Genomic DNA, 13436 nt, shown 5'->3' with positions numbered 1-13436 from the left:
AGAAAAAAATGAGGGTGCCTGGGTGGCTCAGTTAAGCGTCTGACTCTCGGTTTTGGCTTTGGTCATGATCTTGAGGCTTTTGGTTTTGAGCCCTAAGTTGGGCTGTGTGCTGGCAATGCGGAGCCTGCTGGGATTTTCTCTCTTTCTCTCTCTCTCTGCCCCTTCCTTGCTCACACTATGTGTCAAAATAAAAAAAAAAAAAAAAAAAAGATTTGATTTGATGAGAACTTATCCCATGTCAGGAACATAATTCTAGGATTTTAAAGGCTGACTCCCAGGCATCTAAGGTGACAATTTCAAGCTCTTTTCATCTTAGTAGAGACCTGATTTTTTAAAAAAAAATTTTTAACGTTTTACTTTATTTTTTAAGAGACAGAGAAGGACAGAGCACGAGCAGGGGAGGGGCAGAGGGAGAGGGAGACACAGAATCTGAAGCAGGCTCCAGGCTCTGAGCTGTCAGCACAGAGCCCGATGCAGGGCTCGAACTCGTGAACTGCGAGATCATGGCCTGAGCCGAAGTTGGACACTCACCTGACTGAGCCACCCAGGTGCCCCAATAGAGACCTGATTTTTTAAAGGTCTCTTTCCCACATGGAAAAAGTGCACAGCAAGGTGGATTGACATACCTTTGTTGCTTCTACAGGTGGACAGATGTTGGGATTTCTAGATTGTGGAAACCTGGCTTGGAAATAGGGACATTTTACAATAATAATAAACATAGTCAGTGTTTTTTTGAGCACTCTGTTGGAGCTTATTGAATCTTCACAATTTATCTATTATCCTCACCTAGTAGATGTGGAAACTGAGATTAAATAACTTGTCCAAGGTCATTTGGCTAATGGAGTCCAAGTTTCTTTGCCTGCAATCCTTGTGCTCTTTTTTTTTTTTTTTAAATATGGAACAGTTCACAAATTTGAGTGTCATCCTTGCACAGGGGCCATGCTAATCTCTGTATTGTTCCAATTTTCGTGTATAAGCATGATCCCAGTGCTCTTACATCCTTATTTAAATGCCTTACTTTTCTACCCAGAGGTTTGATTAAATTTTAATTATAATATCAAACAGGTGTCAGTCTGGAACCCAGAACTGAAGTACTACTGAGAGAAGAGGTGGCCTTGCCATTTCATCCCAGATTTTGTTCCTGACCATGCAAACATGCCTCAGTTGTAGAAGCCAAACTCTTCTGGCTCAGGCTGCCTTTTTCCCTTTCTTGAGGCTCCTGGGCATGGCTGAGTTGTGCTGTTTGATTGTCCCTTGGTCCCATGGAGTGGTGAATGCTGTCCAATGTCTTTTTTTTTTTATTTTTTATTTTTTTATTTAAAGAAAAAAAAATTTTTTTTTAACGTTTATTTATTTTTGAGACAGAGAGAGACAGAGCATGAATGGGGGAGGGGCAGAGAGAGAGGGAGACACAGAATCGGAAGCAGGCTCCAGGCTCTGAGCCATCAGCCCAGAGCCCGATGCGGGGCTCGAACTCACGGACCGCGAGATTGTGACCTGAGCTGAAGTCGAACGCTTAACCAACTGAGCCACCCAGGCGCCCCTGTCTTTTTTTTTTTTTTTTTTTTTTAAAGTAGTCTCCATGCCCATCGTGGAGCCCAACATGGGGCTTGAGCTCACGACCCTGAGATCAAGACCTGAACTGAGATTAAGAGTTGGCTGCTCAACCGACTGAGTCACCCTGGTGCCCCCAATGTGCTTGGATGAGTAGGACATTGGTTGTGTTGTGATCTATATAAGAATTGTACCTCTGTAATTCAGAAAGGCAAGATAGTTAAAGAGAAACCTATCTGTATGGCTGTATGGGATGTGGTGGGAAGGACCAGGATTTGGAGGCAAAATGCCTGAGTTTGAGTTCTATCACCTGCCATTATCTTGGGACTACACATAACTTGGGCATGTGGCTTAAACCTCTTGGGCTTCTCACCATGGCATGGGCAGTGGAGGCAGACTTCCAGCATAAGTAGTTACTTAACCTCCCTGGACCTCTGTTTCCTTACTCAAGTATCATCATAACTGCCTCACATTGATCATTGGAGGTATCAGTAAATGTTACCCTTTCCTTCCATTCCCTAATCTTTAAAAATAGGAGTAAGAAAACCTAATGTATAGGGTTATCAAAATTTGGTAAACTGTGAAGAGTTGAGTGTATGTTATTGTTATTCTGTTTTATTTCTCACAAATTATTTTTAAAATCTCTTCATGTTTGTTGTATTTTATCTGTAACTATATCAGTAGTATCTATAAGAGGGAAAGGTACTTAATTTTTTTTCATTTTTACACAAAACATCTTAATAGTAATCCCTTACTATCATTAGTATGCAGATATCCCAAGGCCTCATTTTTATTTCCAAAGGCCTTACTATTATTATTATTATTATTAATTTTTTTTAATGTTTATTTATTTTTTTGAGAGAGAGAGAGAGCGTGAGCAGGGGAGGGGCAGAGAGAGGGAGACACAGAATCTGAAGCAGGCTCCAGGCTCTGAGCTGTCAGCACAGACCCCTATGCGGGGCTCAAACCCATGAACCATGAGATAATGACCTGAGCTGAAGTCTGTCGCTCAACCGACTGAGCCACCCAGGCGCCCCACTATTATTATTATTTTAAGTTTATTTTGAGAGAGAGTGCAAGCACATACACACACGTGTGTGCACGAGTGGGGTAGGGGCAGAGAGAGGGAGAGAGAGAATCCTAAGCAAGCTCTCTGCTGTCAGGACAGAGTCCAACATGGGGCTTGAGCTCATGAACTGTGAGATCATGACCTGAGTTGAAATCAGGAGTTGGATGCTTAACTGACTGAGCTACCCAGGTGCCCCACCAAAGGTCTTACTTTTAGAAGTAGTATAAGTATAGGGGGTCTTAGAGGAGGTCCTGGCTCTCAAAGCCCAGCTCGTCTGCCTGGCTAGGTGACCATGGGCAAGTTATTTGCTCTAATTCTCCTACTATTCTTCTGTAAAATGGGATAATACTGCCAAATAATCTGCATTGTTGAGAATAAGATATTTGTCAAGGATTTAGCCTGTGAAGTAAATGTTAGCCATTTCCTGCTATTAATGAAGGCCACGGGGCACCTGGCTAGCTCAGTTGGTAGAGCATGTGACTCTTGATCTCAGGGTTGTGAGTTTGAGCCCCATATTGGGTGTGGAGCTTGCTTAAAATTTTTTAAAAAACATTATATATATGTTTATATATTCCATGAATATAAGTTAATATTTAAAGAATAAGGTTAATTAGTTGACCATTCAATAATGTGTTTGTCTTTAAAAATTTTTTTTTTTAATGTTTATTTATTTTTGAGAAAGACAGACAGCATGAGCAGGGGAGGGGCAGAGAGAGAGGGAGACACAGAACCTGAAGCAGGCTCCAGGCTCTGAGCTGACAGCACAGAGCCTGATGTGGGGCTTGAGATCATGAACTGAGCTGAAGACTGACACTTAGCCGGCTGAGCCACCCAGGTGCTCCAATGATGTGTTTGTCTTTAAAACCCCATATGCAGCCAAACAGTTGTAATTCAGGAAAATGTCTTTGTATCCCCCATGGAGTAATGGCTCCATATCTAAATTGTTTGCTTGGGGCACCTGAGTGGCTTAGCCATTTAAGCGTCCAACTTTTGCTCATGTTATGATCTCCTGGTTCACGAGTTTGAGCCCCGCATCAGGCTCTGTGCTGACAGCTTGGAGCTTGGAGCCTGCTTTGGATTTTGTGTTCCCCTCTCTCTCTGCTTCTCCCCAACTCATGCTCTGTCTTTGTCTCTCTCTCAAAAATAAAAACATTAAAAAAATTAAAACAAAGTTTTATGATATAGTGATACCTCAATTAAGGAGTTATGTAAGAACAGCTCAGTCGGGTATGTTTTTAAAGACTCCCTTATCTGAAAGGAAGCCACACTAACCCACTCCACAGTTACCAACATTTATAGATAGACTGGAGCTTCCTGTCACTGAATATAACTTTTCTTAGGCCCAGGGAGCAAAATTGTAGTCTTGTCTTTAGGTGCCTCATTCCCTGTGCCTTGCCTTCCTCCCTCTGCCCCTAAAGAGTGGTAATGGTTCCTACATTTGCCCGTGGAGCCTCCGAGAGATGGCTGTCTTGAATCCCTACCTCCGTGTAGGGGAATGATACTTGTCTTTTTTCTTGTTTTTGATACTATTGTGTCAGTGAGGAAGTTGACATTTAACAAGCACCTGACCACCACATAAGGACACTGCTTGTTGAATGCTGAGGGTTCCAATGATGGTGTTTAGGGCCTTGTGAGAGATCATTCAGAGACCTGCAGTTTCAGTGTAGCATGTTGAGTGCTGTGGCCCAGAGAGTGGGCCAGACTGCCATGGGAGAATACCAGAGTGGGCTGCTGGCCCAGCAAGCCCTTCAAGGAGGTGTGGAAGGACTGGGCAGAGGAATCAGCTTGTTTGAGCAAAGGTCCTGGAGGTTGGAACTACAAGGAGTCTGACTGTGTGGCTGCAAGAGCAGTATTTTGAGAGCCAGGCTGTGTGCTAAGTAATTTCTCTCTTCCCAGCACCCGTATGAAGGCATGAAGTTGGTACTGTACTGTTCCTGTTTTACAGATGAGGAGCCAGATGCTCAGAGAGAAAACTTGTGCAAGTTATCTGGAAAATGTTGGAGCTGGGATCGAAACCCAGGCTGTCCCACTCCCAAGAATTCTGACATCAGCCATTGTGTGCTACTGCCCCTCTGTTACGCTTGCCTACTTTCCTATGAAAAAACAGTATTTTATTTATTTATTTTTAAAAGTTTACTTATTTTGAGAGAGAGAGAGAGAGAGCACACGAAAGCATGAGCAGGGGAGGGGCAGAGAGAAGAGAAGTCCAAGCCAGCTCTGCACTGGCAACATGGAGCCCTGCTTGAGGTTCAAACTCACGAATTGTGAGATTGTGACCTGAGCCGAAATAAAGAGTTGGATCCTTAACCGATTGCCACCTAGGTGCCCTAAGAAAAATTTTAAAAAGTTTTATTTATTTAAGTAGTCTCTACACGCCACATGGGACTTGAATTCACAACCCCAAGATCAAGAGTCTCAGCCTACTTTCCTGTTTTTTAAAGCTTTTTTAAAAAAAAGTTTATATATTTTGAGGGAGGGAGAGTGTGAACCTGTGTGTGGGGGAGGGGCAGAGAGAGAATCCCAAACAGGCTTCACGCTGTTTGCACTGTTAGTGGGGTTCAAACCCATGAACTGTGAGGTCATGGCTTGAGCTGAGATTGGGAGTCAGATGCTCAACTGATTGAGTCACCCAGATGCCCCAAAAGCTTAGTTTTTTTTATTTAAAAAATGAGAATTGGGGCACCTGGGTGGCCCAGTCGGATGAGTATCTGACTTTGGTTTAGGTCATGATTTCGTGGTCTTTGAGTTCAAAAACCCTGCATTGGTCTCTGTGCTGACAGCTCAGAGCCTGGAGCCTGCTTCAGATTTTGTGTCTCCCTCTTTCTATACCCCTCACCTCTCACCTTCTGTCTCTTTCAAAAATAAATAAAAATTAAAAAAAATAAAAACTGAGAATCATCATCATCATTATAAACCTAAAAGACACTAAATGGAATGATGGTTATACACAGCACATAGAAGAGCGTCTGTAATAAAATAGGCAGTCGGAAGATGTCAGTTTATAAGACAATATTGATTTGGATCTGGGAAGGTTGTGGCTAGGGGCTTTGAGCTCCACTGAAAGCTTTGTAGTAATTGGATTAGAACTGGTGGGGGCCAGAACTGGAAGAGACTTAGAAGTAGGTGTTACAAAGTGGTGACTGTGAGTTGGAGGCAAGGGTGATGCCTCCGTTTCTAGCTTGGCATGTTGGCCAGTCTCCGTCCTTAAACTGTGATGAAAAAAGAAGGAACTTGTGAGGGTAGGATGGTTAGTTCAGTGAAGTTGAGTAAGGTGCCAAAGGTCATTGAACAAATATATTCTGGAGCCAGTCCTGGGCGTGAGGCTCTTTACACTGCTTCTGGGAAGATCCACTGATTTGACCAGCTCATTCTCAGTAATTTGGAATGAGTAAACTCAACTTGTGTTTGCTCTCTGAATTTTAATTGTGGAAGGGAAAGCTTGGCTTTTGGAGAAAGCATTTCTAGTATCTGTAAAGAGGGTAGAGAATTTTTGGCTTATTTCTTTTTTTCCCTTCCACCTTTCCTGATTTCCCCCCTGTCCTTTGCTTCCTTCCTTCCTCCTTCAAATAAAAGAGGTTAATTCAGCTCTTAACAGTGTGACCTGGGGAAGGGCCTGAGGAATGGAACTGGTCTTTACTTTAGACTCAGTCTTCCTTCTGTGTCCTTGAGGAAATGAGGGTAGTGGTAGAGGGGCCCTTGCCCCTACTTCAACCAACTTGTCATCTCTCCAGGCTAAAGACATACTTCTCACGTTCCTTAGTATATTGGATATTTTTTGTTAATATTCCATGATAATATTGACTGTAATCCTTTGTGTCTGATGTCCTTTTTGCTAGTACTACTATTACACAACCATTATATCACTAGTACTGGATATTTAGTGTTTACTGTGCTCAGTATTAGACATTTGTTAACTCATTTCTCACAACAACCCCAGGAGGTAGGGGTTGGCTTATCAATTCCATTTTGTAGATGGGCAAGTAGAGAGAGATTCAGTGATTTTTCTCATCTTAACTCAGCCAACAATAAGTGGAGCCAGGATTGGTCAGAATGTGAGTCTGAAACCTGACTGTGCTCCCATCCTTAAGCACTCCTGACTGTCCTCCAAGACAGAACTTTGGCAAAGAGTCCCCTTGGAAACTTCCTCCTGTGAGATTGCCATGTCACTGGACCTGCTGATACTGTTTATGCTTTTATGGGACAGCACGGTGGGCTGCAGGGTAGTCAGTTTCCACCTCCTAGGGCTGTGAAGGAGAGGGGAGCTCATTCCCACCCGAGGCACCTTGCCTCTAGGACTTCCCTTTGCTGAAAATTTTCCCTTGGATCTTCTCATGGTTGTCTCCTGGTCATTTAGAACTCTGCTAAGACCTCAGCTTCTCAGAGTACTTTGTAACACTTATCTAAAGTGGTCCTCCCATGTCACTGGTTCACATTATTTTGTTGGGTTTTTCCCCACAGTGCTTATCCTGACAGAAGTTATTTTCTTTGTGTAACTTGTTTATTGCCTGCCTTCTCCATTAGAGAACAGGGTTGGGGTAGTCTTCCCTTCCCAGTATCTATCTCCAGAACCTGGCACATAAGCATTCAGTAAATATTTATTGAGTGAAGGAGGCATGAAGATTTAAGCTGGTCTTTCACTTGAAGTGTCCCTCCATTGAAAGGGGGTTGAATTAAGTTTCAGAGGCACCATCACCACTAAATGGAGGTTGAATGCAAGCCTGGTGGTAAGCACTGTTCGGTTATCACAAAGCTTGTTCTATAGTTTCTGGTGATTGACATTCTTCCCTTGAGTGTCCCAGGGTTTATTTTCCCCTATATCTCAGCTGACTTGTTGAAAGGTCTTGTTCCATACCCATCTATCACTTTAATTCTTTATTACTTTAAGTCCTTGGTTCCTTCTTGAGCATAATGGGGTTGCTGAGGGCATGACCTCTATTTACCATGGCTGCAGTACTCTTTCACCTCTCCCAAAATGAAACCCAGAGCTTTTGTCAGTACAACATTAACTGTAAATGTATTCTAAGTTTGGAAAATTCTGCTGCCATTTTTTGAGTACCTACTTTGAGTTAGACAAGTAAGGACTTTGCAGATCTTTTCTCAGTCCTTATAGCACCCAAGACAGAGGCCATTATTAAACCTCATTTGATGAGTGAAGAGAACTCAAAGATGTAGCTCATAAATAAGCATATGTGGTGGTTAAGAATCTGGAGCTGCAGGGTCTAAGGTTCAAATCCTGGCTCAGCCTCTTACCAAATGGGTGTCCTAGGATGTCCCTAACTTTGTTCCTGTTTTCTCATCTTTACAATGAGAATTAATGCCACCTACCTCTGCAATTGTTTTAAAGATTACATGAGTTAATATATGTAGAGTTAATTAGCTACTGTTATTATAAATGTTTTTCAAGTAGGTCTTGTTAGTCTGCCTAAGGGTATTTTCTATCCTTTTGTAAGGTTAGCTGACATCACCATCATTTTATTTTTTAATTCATTTATTTGGCATCTGTGAGCATTAGTCCTTCCTTTCCCTAATGGAGCTTATAGTGTAGTCCTACTACATTAGGTTTATTTAAAACTTTTTTTTAATGTTTATTTATATTTGAGAGAGAGAGACAGAGACAGAGCATGAGTGGGGGAGGGGCAGAGAGCAACTGAGACTGAATCTGAAGCAGGCTCCAGGTTCTGAGCTTTCAGCACAGAGCCCCACGTGGTGCTTGAACTCAGAAGCTGTGAGATCATGACCTGAGCCAAAGTCGACGCTTAACTGACTGAGCCACCTGGGCGCTCCTACATTAGGTTTTATTTAAACATATTCTTGTTTTTAGGGGCATCTAGGTGGCTCAGTTGGTTAAGCTCCCGATGGTTTCAGCTCAGGTCATGATCTCATAGTTCATGAGTTCGAGCCCCATGTTGGGCTCCCTGCTGCCAGTGTGGAGCCTGCTTGGGATTCGATCTCCCTCTCTCACTGCCCCTTCCCCCACCTCTTGTTTTTATTTTTTTTTTAAATTTTTTTTCAACTTTTATTTATTTTTTTGGGACAGAGAGAGACAGAGCATGAACGGGGGGAGGGGCAGAGAGAGAGGGAGACACAGAATCAGAAACAGGCTCCAGGCTCTGAGCCATCAGCCCAGAGCCTGACGCGGGGCTCGAACTCACGGGCCGCGAGATCGTGACCTGGCTGAAGTCGGACGCTTAACCGACTGCGCCACCCAGGCGCCCCTTTAAATTGTTTTTTAATGTTGATTTGATTTTAACGTTGATTATTTTTTTATTTTTGAGAGAGAGAGAGAGAGAGAGACAGAGCATGAGCAGGGGAGAGGCAGAGAGAGAGGGAGACACAGAATCTAAAGCAGCTCCAGGCTCGGAGCTGTCAGCACAGAGCCCAATGTGGCGCTCGAACTCATGGACCGTGAGATCATGACCTGAGCCAAAGTCGGATGCTCAACCGATTGAGCCACCCAGGTGCCCCTTAAACATGTGAACTAAATCTACTTTCCCCAGAGTTTTATCTAAAGAGCTATTTTTTTTTTCATTTTCACAAATGATTTATTTTTATCCTGGGCTGTATTCTTCACATGAAGGTTACTGAGTCCAAGTGTATAAGCAGTTTTACAGCATGTTCCTTGCTTGCAGATTGAGGTGTAAAAAGACAGCCATGGTGAGGGCCCTAGGCAATAGTTCAGATGTTCAGTTTCCTCACAGCCGGGCCAGTCTTAGGTTTTGGCCTTTCTGAAAAATTAAATATTCTTGCTTGTTATGTAATGGTGTGATAATTCTGACACAACATCTGGAAAGCAGCCAATTACTTGATCTTCCTGCCTGTATTCAAATTGTGTTTGTATCTAAAGGCATGAATATAAGCATAGCAACAACTTTGGTAAAGGAGAGAGGAAGGCCCTTTTTCTTTTTTCTTTTTTCCTTAAATGTTTCTTTATTTTGATAGAGAGCATGTTCACAGGCAGGGGAAGGTACAGAGAGAGAGGGAGAGAGAATCCCAAGGTGACAGTGCAGAGCCTGTTGTGGGGCTCAAACTCATGAACTGTGAGATCATGACCTGAGCTAAAATCAGGAGTCGGATGCTTAACTGATTGAGCCACACAGGAGCCCCTAAAGGAATAGCCTTTGAGAAGTGGTTGGTGTATCTCTGGGAAAATCTTGTTACCTGTTGTAAGAGGTATCTCCTGCTTTGGAGGACCTGCGAAGCTGCTGGCTGCTCTGCACCTCGGTTTTCTGTCTGTGCCACAGCACTATCACATGTAGTCTTAACTAGATCACATGGCAGTTGTGAAGGTCTGGTAAGACAGTATAAGAATGAAAGGACTTTTGTATATTTAAATGTTATATGAAGAAATAACAAAGAAATAACAAAGAAGGAACCCAAAATTAAAATCTTACTGACTAGATAATCCCTGTTGACAATGAAAAAAAAAGTAAATTCTTGGGACGCCTAGGTGGCTGAGTTGGTTAAGCATCCAACTCTTGATTTCAGCTTGGGTCATAATCTCATGGTTCGTGAGATTCAGCCCCTTGTCAGGCTCTGTCCTGACAGCACAGAGCCTGCTTGGGATTCTCTCTCTCCCTCTCTCTCTCTCTCTGTTCCTCCCCTGCTCATGTTCCCCCCACCCCCCATCTCTCATGTGTGCTTTTTCTTTCTCTTTCAAAAAATACATTTAAAAAATTACTTTTTATTTCTATTTATTTATTTATTTATTTATTTAGTAGGCTCCATACCCTGAGTGGAGCCCAATGTGAGGCTTGAACTTGTGACCCTGAGATCAAGACCTGAATTGAGATCTAGAGTTGGATGCTTGGGGTGCCTGGGTGGCTCAGTTGGTTGAACTTCTGACTCTTGACTTTGGCTCAGGTCACGATCTCACGGTTCGGTTCATGGGATCGAGCCCTGCATAGGGCTCTGTGCTGAGCATTGAGCCTTCTTAAGATTCTTTGTCTTTATTTGCCCCTCTCCTGTGTGTTCTTTCTCATAATAAATAAATAAACATTAAAAAAAAAAAAAAAGTCAGATGCTTAACTGACTGAGCCATCCAGTTGCCCCTTAATTTTTTAAAGTTATTTTTCATTTTTTTACTTTGAGAGAGAGTGTGTGTGCATGTGCACACCAGCAGAGGATGTGCAGAGAGAGAATCCCAAGCAGGTTCCAAGCTGTCAGTGTGGAGTCCAGTGCTGGGCTCCATCTCACAAACCATGAGATCATGACTTGAGCTGAGATCTACTGTCCTGATGCTTAACCGACTGAGCCACCCAGGCCTCCTACCCTTGCAAATACATTCTTAAGGTTAGAAAATTCTACCAAAATAGTAAGATAAAAAATGAAAGGTTAAATTTTCATGCTCCGTTCCTCTCATTAAGGGAATGTCCTTAAATAGTTTCTTGGTTCCTTCTAAGAAATAATTTTATACATATGCTGTGATAGTTGTGTCTAGGGACACCTGGGTGGCTCGGTTGGGTGTCCAACTTCAGCTCAGGTCATGATCTCACCATTTGTGAGTTTGAGCCCCACATTGGGCTCTGTGCTGACAGCTCAGAGCCTGGAGCTTGTTTCATATTCTGTGTCTCCCTCTCTCTCTGCCCCTCCCCCACTTGCACTCTGTCTGTCTAAAAAATAAATAAACATAAAAAAATAGTTGTGTCCATATGTCTGTTTTACATTAAAGAGATAGTACCATACACATGCCTCTACATCATGTCCTTTTTACTTGACAGTATGTCTTGCAGATGGTTCCATATCAGCATCTACAGATTGCCATTTTTCCTTTTAATGGCTGTACAATATTCTGTTGTCTGGATGAACCATAATTCACTTAATGAAGCCTCTTTTGGTGGATATACTAGCTGTAGAAATTTCAAAGCTATATTAATCATCGTTACAGGTAATTGGGCAGACTTTGGGGGATATATCTGTAGGGTAAGTTACTGGCAGTGGGACAGCTGGGTTGCAAGTATATGTATTTTTGTAGATAGTGCCAAGTTGCCTTTAGAAAAGCTTTTCCAATTTATGCTTCTACCAACAGTGTATAAGCATGCTTTATTCGCCTCATCCCTGCAAATACTAGTTATCCTACCTTTACATTTTTTGCCTTAGAAATGAAAAATTGTTATTTTGATTTGCATTTCCTTTAATAAGTTAGTTGTTTGGCATTTTTGTTCTGGTTTGTATGCAGTCTTTGTTAATATGGGAAGTTAGCTCCTTGTCACATGCTCTGCAGTTATTTTCCCCCATTTTGAGTAAGTGCCCTGTAAATAGTATTACAAGGCACACAATTAAAGCTTTCATTTTATTGATACAGGAGCATTGACTGCAAATACTGTATTTAAGGAAATAAGTCTTTCTATCTCCTTTGTGGCAGTGGGTTCCCATTGTAGGGAAATTTGAATGTAAAGGAGTAATTTGAAGTCCTGACAAGGTCTTTAAAATGGAATCCTAGTGGCGCCTGGGTGGCTCAGTCGGATGCTCAACTTATGGTTCCTGAGTTTGAGCCCCACATCAGGCTCTGTGCTGACAGCTCAGAGTCTGGAGTCTGCTTCAGATTCTGTGTCTCCCTCTGTCTCTGCCCCTCCCCTGCTCACTCTCTGTGTGTCTCTCTCTCTTTCAAAAATAAATATTAAAACAATTAAAAAAGTATGGAATCCTATATAAATACAGATTGCGTTAGGTTTTTTTTCTCTCTTAGTTTTTCTCAGTGTCCTTATTGAACATATTCCCTTTAACTCTTAACTTGGAAGCTGGAGCTTTTTGGAAGAAAAAGCTAAGGGCCTGAAGAATGGATAAGTTAAAAGCCTTAGAATCTTAGCCTTTTTGAAAATAATTTGTGTTTGAAACTAAATGTGAGAGGTAAAAAAAAAAAAAGACTTATGCAATTTTTTTTTTTTTAATTTCCTGCTTCTGTCTGGACTTCTTTGTTAGTAGTTGTCAAATTATTTTTTTTTATGTTCGTTTATTTATTTATTGAGAGAGAGAGAAAGAGACAGTGTACGCATGTAGGGGAGGGGCAGAGAGAGAGAGAATCCCAAGCAGGCTCTGTGGTGTCAGCCCAGAGTCCAATGCTCGGCTCGATCTCTCACCTGAGATCATCACCTGAGCCAGTTTCAAGAGTTGGATGCTTAACTGACTGAGCCCCCCACGCGCCCTGTTGCCAAATTAAATTGGAATTTTGGGGTACCTGGGTGGCTCAGTCTGTAGAACATATGATTCATGATCTCAGGGTTATGAGTTCTAGCCCCATGTTAGGCGTAGAGCTTACTTAACAACAACAACAAAATTAAATTGAGGCTTTCAGATGATTTCTTGGGTGGCACTTCCCTTGCCCTTTGTTAGAGCTTGTTCATCTCTTCCAGTGTTTATGTTTGTCTTTCTGGGTGGACTGGAGCGGGGACTGAGTTGGATTTCTTACTCCTAATTTCCAGCACAATGCCTTATCGATAGTACTAACTAATCATTTATTGAATGATTTAATGTGAAATCGAAAAACAAATGCTGCCACCGCAAAACAGTGGTAGGAAGATTGGAGATGGGACACAAAAGTCAGGTTAGTCCTTAGTCTTATTCTTTGTGATACCAGGGAGTGAAACCTCAAACAAGTAGGTCAGAGTTAGAAACAGGTTTTTAGTTCATTTGTAAGGAAGACCTTCTGACAATTCAGCCTCAAGAGTAATTGTTTCCTTCTTTTCTTTTCAGCCACTGGGAATAGTTTGCTCATCTTCATTCATTTACTGCTTTGTTCCCACACTCCTCCTGTATTTTAGTGGGAAGCCTCCTTGGGTACCTGAGGAGAATTTGTGTGGTGAAAGAATTAATTTAG

At 42.2% G+C, this 13436-nt stretch overlaps 1 protein-coding gene and 1 non-coding gene across 6 annotated transcripts in view; one reads left to right on the top strand and one right to left on the bottom strand.

The window, feature by feature from the left end:
- Positions 1-13436, top strand: part of PHF20 (PHD finger protein 20) — a 171636-nt gene that overhangs the window by 29677 nt on the left and 128523 nt on the right. The gene's annotated exons all lie outside the window — the stretch shown is intronic.
- LOC123581837 lies at positions 890-993 on the bottom strand. The gene has a single exon (XR_006704048.1). It is a non-coding gene; the product is annotated as a U6 spliceosomal RNA (small nuclear RNA).

This window comes from Leopardus geoffroyi, chromosome A3, assembly GCF_018350155.1.
Source record: "Leopardus geoffroyi isolate Oge1 chromosome A3, O.geoffroyi_Oge1_pat1.0, whole genome shotgun sequence".
NCBI lineage: Eukaryota > Metazoa > Chordata > Mammalia > Carnivora > Felidae > Leopardus > Leopardus geoffroyi.
This window is presented reverse-complemented; position numbering and strand designations above follow the sequence as displayed.